Raw genomic sequence first — 11,730 nt, 5'->3', positions numbered from 1 at the left:
TAGTTTTATGTTTGACATGTTATTCAATATTTATGTTAGGAATAGCATGAATACGATGAATTTTAGGGACGATATTAGGCGTTATGGTTGCACATATAAAATGATGCACCAATAAAAGGTTCATATGTGAATGTGGAGCAGATAAATCTTTACATCAAGGACAAAGAAGAAGCGAGTGCACGACTTAATAAACCTTCATTTATTTATTTAAAATCAAAGAGCAGATAAAAAACATTAAGGCAGATGTGTGTGTGATAATACTGCAACAGTGTCTGGTCCTTGAGACCTTGGGTCAAAGTCAGTCTTTGCCTTTTGTCTCTGGTGAGACAGAGATCTTGGAATTTTCATTTTTCACCCTCTCTTGCTTTAACTTTACTCGCTCATTGTTCTGCGCGGTGTCTCGCGTCAACGGCGGACAGAGAGACAGTGGACAGTGTCCACAACACTGCTACTAATGACGATCAATGCAAACAGTAGGCGGCGTTGTAACAAACAAGACGAGACGATGACCTAAAATATCAACTTTCAATGACCCATGTCTATTTTGGGGGGGTGATTTTCAAACTGTCAAGGATTTCAAGGACCTGTGGTGTAAGTCAGGTGTTTGTGTTTGAAAAACAAGAAGAAATCAGAGAGTGTGTGCTGTCACTCATGGAGAGCCCAACCTCCAGAGAAGTCTTACTCTGAACTAAACTGTCTTCTTCTACAATCTGACATATTTTCCCTGGAAGAAGAGAAAGGGGGAGTGGCTTTTTATTTATTTTTAACCAATCAACCATTACTCGTATATCTGCACTAAATTGTTTAAGATTTTAGTCGCACAGGAGGCAGCAGACCTGTTTGTCCCACTGTGTGTGTTTGTTTGTGTGTCTCTGTCCGTCCCTCTCTGTGTGTGTGTGTGTGTGTGTGTTTGTTTGTGTGTGTTTACGACTCGGTCTTCTTCGCCCACGCCATGTCGTCGGAGTGTGGTTTCTGACCCGTCACGTACTTGATCAGCCGCTCCATCCGTCTCCAGAAGCCCAGCTGGTCCAGAGGATAGTTACACCAACCTGGAACACACACACACACACACACACAGATCTGAGGATGTTATAAATACATGATGCTTTAGAGGTGAACACATTAATGTATGTATGGCTGCAGGCCAATGTACACATGTGCACATGAATGCATGCATGACTGTACAGGAGTCTGTGAGAGGACATGTGACTGCACGCACACACACATACACGCACGTAAACACCCTTAACCTTAACCATCACAACTAAGTGACTAAACTTAACCCTTAACCATCACAACTAAGTGACTAAACCCTTAACCCACTTATCACAACTAAGTGACTAAACAACCATCACAACTAACTAAACTCTTAACTTAACCATCACAACTAAGTGACTAAACTTAACCCATAACCTTATCCATCACAACTAACAACTTAACTCTTAACCTTAACCATCACAACTAAGTGTAACCATCACAACTAAGTGACTAGCCTTAACCATCACAACTAAGTGACTAAACTTAACCCTTAACCAAAACTTAATCATCACAACTAAGTGACTAAACTTAACTCTTAACCAAACACTTAACCATCACAACTAAGTGACTAAACTTAACCCTTAACCTTATCCATCACAACTAAGTGACTAAACTTAACTCTTAACCAAACCCTAACCATCACAACTGACTAAACTTAACCCTTAACCTTAACCATCACAACTAAGTGACTAAGTGACTAAACTAGCTTAACCTTAACCTTAACCATCACAACTAAGTGACTAAACTTAACCCTTAACCATCACAACTAAGTGACTAAAGTTAACCCTTAACCATCACAACTAAGTGACTAAACTTAACCCTTAACCAAAAATTAATCATCACAACTAAGTGACTAAACTTAACCTTAACCAAACCTTAACCATCACAACTAAGTGACAACAATTAAACTTAACTCTTAACATCACAACCTAAACTTAACCCTTAACCTTAACCATCAACTAAGTGACTAACTTAACCTTAACCATCACAACTAAGTGACTAAACTTAACCCTTAACCTTAACCATCACAACTAAGTGACTAAACTTAGCCCTTAACCTTAACCATCACAACTAAGTGACTAACCTTAACCCTTAACCATCACAACTAAGTGACTAAACTTAACCCTTAACAAACTTAATCACAACTAAGTGACTGACTAAACTTAACCTTAACCTTATCCATCACAACTAGTGACTAAACTTAACTCTAACCATCACAACTAAGTGACTAAACAAAACCTTAACCATCACAACTTAACCCTTAACCATCACAACTAAGTGACTAAAATAACCTTAACCATCACAACTAAGTGACTAAACTTAACCCTTAACCATCACAACTAAGTGACTAAACTTAACCCTTAACCATCACAACTAAGTGACTAAAGTTAACCCTTAATTCACTTCAATAGCAGGAGTCTATACACCAACTTCGACCACATTAAGGAATACCTACAACATTTCGAAAATGCTTTCAACATCATTGCGGTGTCGGAAACGTGGATTAATGAAGATAAAGGCGCAGATGTTTTACCTGGATGGATACAAACTTGTGTATGTTAACAGAAGAAATAAAGGTGGGGGAGGAGTGGCCTGTTCATTGACAATAACATCGAGTATGATATTGTATATAGTGCGTGTATTATAGTGCGCATGCGTCAACACGCGTGCAGCCTGTTGTAGTCGCTCCGTGTAACTTTCCTATTCTTTCGTATTTTATTCGTTTTTTCTCTTGTTAAACTTCTTAACTTTTAAACTATTTTATTTTATTTAAAACCCTCTATTTAATTATGCTGGTTGTTAATATTATTGCCTTTTTGCTCGCTGTGATACTGCTACAAACCGGCATCGCAGCACAACGAGTCCAAGCCGATCAGATTGTTTACTCCAGAGAACAGCTGATCGACCTGAAGCCGGCTGGCCCAGCGGACAGACCGGCAGAGGTTCCAGCGGAGCTACGGAGAAAAACGCATCGGGGACGCAGAGGAGGATTGAAACAGAAGAAAAACGACGGGTTGAGACAGCGGAGGTTAGAAAAGCGGAGATTTAAGACGTGTCTCCCCTCTCTCATCATGGGGAACGTGAGGTCCCTGGGCAACAAGATGGACGAGCTGACAGCGCTAGCCCGGAGCCAGAAGGAGTATCGGGAATGCAGCATAATGTGTTTTACAGAGACATGGCTGCACCAGGATATTCCTGATGACAACGTCTCCATCGCGGGCTTCCACACCATACGGGCCGACAGAGACTGCGCCAAGAGCGGCAAGCGCAAAGGTGGGGGTGTCGCTGTGCTGGTAAACAACCGATGGTGCAACCCCGCTCACATCACCATCAAGGAGATCATCTGTGACCCGAACATGGAACTTTGTGCTGTTGGACTTCGACCTTATTATCTGCCCAGGGAGTTTTCACAGGTAATCATGGTGGCTGTTTATGTCCCCCCCTCTGCAAACCCGACGTCGGCAAATGACTCCATTCACTCTGCCATAGCCCAGCTACAGACTCAGCACCCAAGTGCATTCATTGCTATCTCGGGTGACTTTAATCATATCACCATGGACACTACACTCCCCACATTCACACAGTATGTGAGCTGTCCCACCAGAGAGGAGAGAACCATTGACTTGCTGTATGCTAATGCTAAGGAGGCATACAGCTCCTCTCCTCTCCCCCCACTTGGCAGGTCAGATCACAACCTGATTCACCTCAAACCCTGTTATGTGCCGGTGGTGAAGAGCCAGCCTGTAACCACAAAGATCGTGAGGAGATGGTCTGATGAGGCCTATGAGACACTGCGGGGATGCTTTGAAGTGACAGACTGGCAGACGCTCTGTGAGCCGCATGGAGAGGACATTGATGGGCTCACAGTGTGTGTGACGGACTATATCAACTTCTGTGTTGACACCATCGTCCCACCGGAGACTGTCCTTTGTTACCCAAATAACAAACCGTGGGTAACAAAGGAAGTCAAAACCATCCTCAATGAGAAGAAGAGGGCTTTCACAGCTGGCAACAGAGAGGAGGTGCGAACAATCCAGAAGGAGCTGAAGGTGAAGATCAAGGAGGCCAAACAGAAGTATAGGAGGAAGCTGGAGTGGAAGCTCCAGCAGAACAACATGAGGGAGGTCTGGAGTGGAATGAGAACCATCACTGGCTTCAGACCAACCAGCAATAGAGGAGTTGGGGGCAGCATGGACTGTGCAAACGCGATGAATCTGTTTTTTAACAGATTTGACTCGGTGACCCCGGCTCATCCTCCCATGGGCTCCTCTCCTGCATGCCTGCAGTTAGCGCCCACTCCACTCTCTCTCCCTCCCCCCTCCTACAGCCACTCTTCCCCCAGTGATGGCCCCCCACACACCTCCTCCTCCCCTGGCTCCCAAAGTGACAACACTCTCCAAGACAACACCCCTACCCCTCCCCCACAGGTCACCCCCTCACTCCACATCACTGCTGACCAAATCATGAGGCAGCTGAAGAGACTCCATGCAGGCAAGTCTGCAGGACCTGACGGTGTGAGCCCCAGGGTTCTGAAAGCTTGTTCCCTCCAGCTATGTGGTGTGCTACAACACATCTTCAGCCTGAGTCTGAGTCTTCACAGGGTCCCCGTGCTGTGGAAGACGTCATGCATCGTTCCTGTGCCCAAGATACCACGCCCCAGCGGATCCAAGGACTACAGACCGGTGGCACTGACGTCACACATAATGAAGACCCTGGAGAGACTCATCCTGGATCAGCTCCGGCCCATGGTGAGACCACTGCTAGACCCCCTCCAGTTCGCCTACCAGCCCCGACTAGGAGTTGAGGATGCCATCATCTACCTGCTAGACCGTGTCTACGCTCACCTGGACAAGCCGGCGAGCACTGTAAGAGTCATGTTTTTTGACTTCTCCAGTGCATTCAACACCATCAGGCCAGCTCTACTGAGTGAGAAACTGACAGCTATGCGGGTGGAGCCCCCCCTTGTGTCCTGGATTGTGGATTACCTGACTGGCAGACCACAGTATGTGCGCCTGCAGCACTGCACATCAGACAGACTGATCAGCAACACCGGGGCACCGCAGGGGACGGTCCTCTCTCCCTTCCTCTTCACCCTGTACACCACGAACTTCAGCTGCTGCACAGAGACCTGCCATCTTCAGAAGTTTTCTGACGACTCTGCAGTAGTTGGACTTATCAGTAAGGGTGAGGAGACTGAGTACAGGGGTGTGGTGGACAACTTTGTCACGTGGTGTGAGCAGAACCATCTGCAGCTCAACGTGACAAAAACTAAAGAACTGGTGGTGGACCTGAGGAGGACCAGGGCTCCAGTGACCCCTATCTCCATCCGTGGGGTTAACGTGGACATAGTTGAGGATTACAAGTACTTAGGGGTGTACTTGGACAATAAACTGGACTGGACTAAAAACACAGACGCACTCTACAGGAAGGGTCAAAGCCGTCTCTATTTTCTGAGGCGGCTGAGGTCCTTCAACATCTGCCGGAAAATGCTGCGGATGTTTTACGAGTCTGTGGTGGCCAGTGCCATTCTCTACGCTGTGGCGTGCTGGGGCAGCAGACTGAAGGTGCGGGACGCCAACAGACTTAACAAACTCATCCGCAAAGCCAGCCATGTTGTTGGAGAGGAGATTGACTCCCTGACAGCAGTGTCAGAGAGAAGGATGTTGTCCAGGATTAGGTCCATACTGGACAACTCCCTCCATCCTCTACATGATGTGCTGACCAGCCACAGAAGCACATTCAGCAAGAGACTTATTCTACCACGCTGCACCACAGAACGCCACAGGAAATCATTCCTGCCTGTGGCCATTAAGCTGTACAATTCCTCTATATGATAAATAGGCTTATACTTCCTCTGTATATATTGTTAATATGGGGGGAGGGGGAAGTACAAGTTGTGAAGTATATTCTGGAAATGTTGTAACTCTGTAAATTTATTCTTATTTTAATAGTATTTTTAACTCTGTAAATTTATTCTTATTTTAATAGTATTCTTTAATTTTGTAATTTTAATCTTATGTTTACTCCTACTTCTTCCTATAGTTTGTAATTTTGTAATTTCCAAAAAAATTGCTGTTACATTCGTTACCTTTGTACACTGGAGCGCTGTGACGAAAGAATTTCCCGCAAGGGATTAATAAAGTATTTTCTATTCTATTCTATTCTATTCTATTCTACATAATATGTCTGAAGCTGTTGAACATGTAGTGGAATGTGTGACAATTGATATCTGTGTGACGAAAGGCAGAAATATAGTGCTAAACTGTGTTTATAGAGCACCAGACTCCAGGATAGAGGATTTCAATGAATGTGTGGGAAGGACGTTCTCGGGGACTAGTCTAAGGAGGGTTTTTATCTGTGGCGATGTGAACATTGACTTACTCAACGCGAAACGAAATACGAGGATTGATGACTTCACTAATATGATGTATACGATGGGCCTACAACCCCTCATTACACGTCCAAGCAGGTTCACGACACACAGTGCGACCCTAATTGATAATACGGTCACAAATATAATAGGGACAGGCATAACAAGACGACTGCTGATAAATGACATAAGTGACCACCTGCCAATCTTTGCTATCTATGACTGGAAGCACACTGTGACACAGACACCCAACAGAAATATATATAGAACGGGTCAGGACCGAAAAGGGGATGCTTACACTGAGAAATGAACTAATGAGGCAGGACAGTTTAGTTTCTTTGTAATATTTATATTTTTCTTATGTATATTTATACTTTTTTTACAAAAGCATCTCTTTTTTACTTTATGCTGGTGTTTTTGAGTGGACAGCAAAGTAAGAATTTCATTGTACAGGGAAACGTGTTTCTTTACTGTGCATATGACAATAAACACTTTGAATCTTGAATCTCTTGAATCTTGGAACCAGGTCTACAAAGAAACTGATGTAAATGGTGTTTATGATTCATTTTTGCAAGTATTTAACACACTGTATAATAGACACACAAATCAGAATAAGGAAGGGAAACCATGGTTAACAAAAACGTTGATAAACGCCTGCAAGAAGAAAAACACCCTGTACAGACAGTACATGAGATTAAGGACGGAACAGTCAGAGACGAGATATAAACGATACAGGAACAAACTAAACAGCATCCTGAATCTTTGCAAGAAAGAATACGACAGTAATCTGCTAGCAGAAAACATGAGCTATACTATAAAAAACTATGGGACATTCTAAACGATGTGATGAAAAACAAAAACACAAAACCTAGCTATCCTCTATACTTCAAGGACAACAACACGAATGAAGATAACAAGGAAATCATCCCTGACTCACTCCTTCACTGGGGCCAGAGACACAAACCCCAGTGAAGGACAGACAGATTAGACACCTGGTCAACAAATGCGGAGCAAAAACATCCACGGATGTTGATGACCTCGACATGAAGCTAACCAAGAGAGTTATAGTTGAAATCGTTTCGCCTCCAACACACATCTGCAACCTGTCATTTCAAACTGGGACATTTCCCACCAAAATCAAAGTGGCCAAAGTAGTGCCATTGTTCAAGAAAGGGGACACACATGAATTTACTAATTACAGATGCATTGACCTCTACTGATTGGATTATTTTGTGACCTTTGGGAAGTTGAACATGCCAGGCAACAAGTCGAGAATGTCACTCGCGACCAAACTAAAGAGGGCAGAACTACCAAGAGTATCGTTAAGAACTGGTATCAATAAGCAGTATCAATATGAGTATTGGTATCGAAGGAATCCAAGCGATACCATCCATACCATTTCATTACCTCTTGCTTTGACGTCTTCATTTACCAACAACTTTTGATCTTGAGCTTGAACCTAAAAGCATCAGTTCTGTCTCATTTGCATCCGGACAAGCTTTTGTTTTTTTTTTAAGCTCCACATGAGAAGTAATCTGCGTCCAAACTAACACATCTAATAACACGTATCACAACGTAACCAGTCCGGATCACTGGACATGCTCGTGCCGCTGTAAACGGGAAGTCGATTCTCTACACTGAACTCCGAAAAGTTCTACTAACGATAAACAACGCGGATGAAAAGTCAGAATGTCGAGTGATGGCCGTTAAGAACTGATGTCAGGAGGTGAACGAGGGTTAAGGTCTTGTCCGTCTGGACTACAACAGAGGGCTCTTTGTGGAGTTCACATGGGTTTTCTCCAGTTTTTTTCCCACACCTCAAAAACATGCAGAGGTTAATTGGACACTCTAAATTGCCGGCAGGTGTGAACGAGCCTCGGTGTGTTTGCCCTGTGATGGACTGGCGACCTGTCCAGGGCGTCCTCTCGCCCTCTGTCAGCTGGGACCGGGATCCCTCGGCCCTCGTGTAGAGGACAAAGCGGTAGACAGTGAGTGAGTGGCCCGGGAGTTATTTCACTTCAAATACACAAGCATTCACATGCATAACACACAAACACAACCACACATGATGCTGTAAGTGTGTGTGTGTGTCTTCGCTGACCTCGTCCCTGCTGGAAGACGTACACAATCCAGAGGTTCCATTTCTCTCTCGCTCCACTTCTCCCACATCCTTCTCCCTTCTTTTGTTTTCTCCCAAATCCCTGTTTCTAACCCACCCCCCCCATCCTCCTCCATCCCCCCCAGCCTGTGAAGTCCTATTTGTTAGAACAGACAGCAGGTTAGCATTAAATATACATGGGGATTGTCAGCCGGTGGCGAACACAAAGGCAGCGAGGCGAGCCCCAGTGGAATCCGAAACCCGGCCCAGGCAGCCAGGCTGGGGGAGCGCGGGGCCGTCACTGTCCCCTGTGCCCACCCACCCCACCTCGTTCCCTCCCACCACACATACACACACAGGTTAGAGACTGAAGGGGAGGTCAAAGAGACGAGTACACACACACACACACAGATGCTCGAGTATGCAGATGTACAAACACACACACACACTTTACCAACCCCCTCAACTCGCTCACCCACACATCTGTCGTCCGCTGGGGCGCAGGGTGACGTACAAGCCCGATCCCCCCTGTGTATCCAGCCTCCCCTCTCCTCCCTCTCCTCCCTCTCCTCCCTCTCACCCAGATGCACACCAGAATACTGGATGTGTTACAGAGGCCTCGCGTCTCCAAAGACAAACACACATGCAAACGCATCGTTGTCTTAGTTAGTTATTTATAAAGGACGCTGACAGACACACACACACACAGAGGCGGCCGCCATTTTATATTTTGAATCCACTGAAAAGACTTCGATGGAGATGGAGTTCAGGTGTGGGCGGATCATAAATAAATATTAATGCGAATCATCGAGATAGTGTTTAAAAAGTGACGTCACAACCATTCAGTCGAGCTGAAACCAACCACTCGTGTGTAATTGATGTTCTCGGTTAATCGAGCACTTGTTTGCTCCATAAAATGTCAGAAAGTGTCGATCAGCGTTTACCAAAACCTCAACAAACCACAAATGAGCAAAGAAACCAAAAAAGAAAATCACATTTAGGAAGCTGTAAAATCAAAAACTGAGTCATCAAAATAACTGATGATTCATTTAGTAAATGATTCATCGAATAATCGTTGCAGCCCTACAGTTGTGTCATGGATGAACACGGAAAACAACACTTTTATTGTGTTAAGGTGCTGTGTGTAACTTATGTATATATATATATATATATATATATATATATATATATATATATATATATATATATATATATATATATATATATATATATATATATATAGGACTGGGGCTGAAACAATCACTCCATTAATCAATTATTAAATTAATCGTCAACTATTTTGACAATCGATTAATCGGTCCGAGTGTTTTTAAGGAATCAAAACAAGTGTTCAGATTATTCAGCTTCTTAAATGTGAACATTTTCTAGGTTCTTTCACTTCATGAAACAAAGAAATCAAACAGAACAGTTTTTGAGACACCGCTGACATCTCTGCTCTGACACTGTATTAAACACAAATGCTCCCTCTCAGTCGCGTCCCTCACCTGTGGTGACGCAGTAGCACGTCTTGTGCGGCGAGACGTGGTGGATGCGGTGGTGTTTCCGTGGCAACACCAGGTGCCAGTCCTGGAGCAGCGTGACCCAGCGCGGGAGCCCGAAGTACGAGTGGCTCCACGTGTGGAACTGGTTGGTCAGCGTCACGGAGACGGCCAGGGCGAAGACGTAGCAGTGCCACGGACACGCCGCCTGCCAGGGCCTCTGAGACGGGCAAACGAGCACCAAAGTACCAAAATCAAATTAAAAAAGAAAAGTACAGTTAATGGAATCATTTACGAGTCAGTGTCCAGTGTAATGAAGAGGTTCAGCGCGGAGGCAGAGCGCTCCCACAGAGAGGATGCTGGAAGGAGCCTCTGAGAGACGGAGAGGCCGAGGGAGAGGGTGAAGACCGGCGAGGAGGAGAGAGCAGATTAGAAGGACGACGAGCAGAGAATGTATAATAACTGCGCTGAGTCTCTGTTGATCGTGTACTGATGCTACAGTCTCACTATGACCCTTTATATGTAAACAACTCGTCTGTGACGTGTGCTTTTGTTTGTTCATTTTCACCTACAGATGTGAAAGTTGTCTCTTAGATATATAAGTCCACTCTTTTATGAGCAGTAAAGGGTGGTTAACGTGTTATTTTTGTTAATCACTAAATAACTGATCACTCGATCCATAAAACTGAATTGAAATCAAGAGAATAAATGAAAAAAGTCATCATTTTTTCAAATAACAATCAGAGTTGGATTCTTTCATTTATTTTAGACCAGGGGTCTCAAACTCAAATGAACTGGGTTTTTTTTATACTCTAATGCTTCTTCTGTCTTTTATCCATTATTCTGCGCAGCACTTTGGTCCAGTGTGTTTGTTTTAAAGTGCTTTACAAATAAAGTTGGATTAGATCATTTCAAAATATAAGTGCTTGTTTTAATATGGAACAATATTAACAATAAAAAAACAACATATTTTATGATGCAAAATAAATATAATAATTTAAAGTAATTTAACTACATGTATAATCAACTAATTGTATGACTAGTTGTTTTCCGTTACCCCAGAGAAGGGGTCTCAAATGTACGGCCCACCTGCCACTTGTGGTCCCCCCCAAATCAATTTCTGTTTGTCCGTTTTTGATATTTATAGATTAATCTACCATTATATAAATTATTATTTTATTCGAAATATCACTCCATATCAAAACAAACACTTTTATTTTGAAATTCTGAAATAAATATTGTTATTGCTATATCATGATTAGGGATGGGAATCGAGAACCGGTGCACAGTCAATCGATTCCTGGGAACCGTTAGCATGTCTGCTTAATGATTCCGCTTATCCCTATTATAATATCGCCCACCCCTGCTGAACAGGTTTGTTTTTTTCCACACACCATTGGACTTGAGTGGCCCCTGAGTGGCCCCAGGGTGATTTGAGTTTGAGACCCCTGTCCCAGACTGAGTCTTATCGGCTTTTTATCCACATGGAACCAGCATTCTCGTTTTTTTCTTCTTTTCGCACAAACTTTATGTGCGAGCGCTTCTTGAAACAATGCCGCGTTTGCATAAACATTTCTTTAAGAATGTGAAATAAAAAGATTGTTGTCGGTGCAGATGAAGTGGTTTAAAAGAGTACTGGACCGCAGATATCCGTATCGTTTCAGCAAAGCGTTATTGAGTCGTCCTCAAACTAAATCAACAAACTTCCCAGACTGAGACAGGAG

At 43.7% G+C, this 11,730-nt stretch overlaps 1 pseudogene; it reads right to left on the bottom strand.

The window, feature by feature from the left end:
• Positions 1-340: 340 nt before the first annotated feature.
• The window catches only part of LOC122762706, a 36,627-nt pseudogene continuing 25,237 nt past the window's right edge, over positions 341-11,730 (bottom strand).

This window comes from Solea senegalensis, unplaced genomic scaffold (assembly GCF_019176455.1).
Source record: "Solea senegalensis isolate Sse05_10M unplaced genomic scaffold, IFAPA_SoseM_1 scf7180000016002, whole genome shotgun sequence".
NCBI lineage: Eukaryota > Metazoa > Chordata > Actinopteri > Pleuronectiformes > Soleidae > Solea > Solea senegalensis.
Note: the sequence above shows the minus strand (reverse complement) of the source record. Positions and strands in the feature narration are given on the sequence as shown.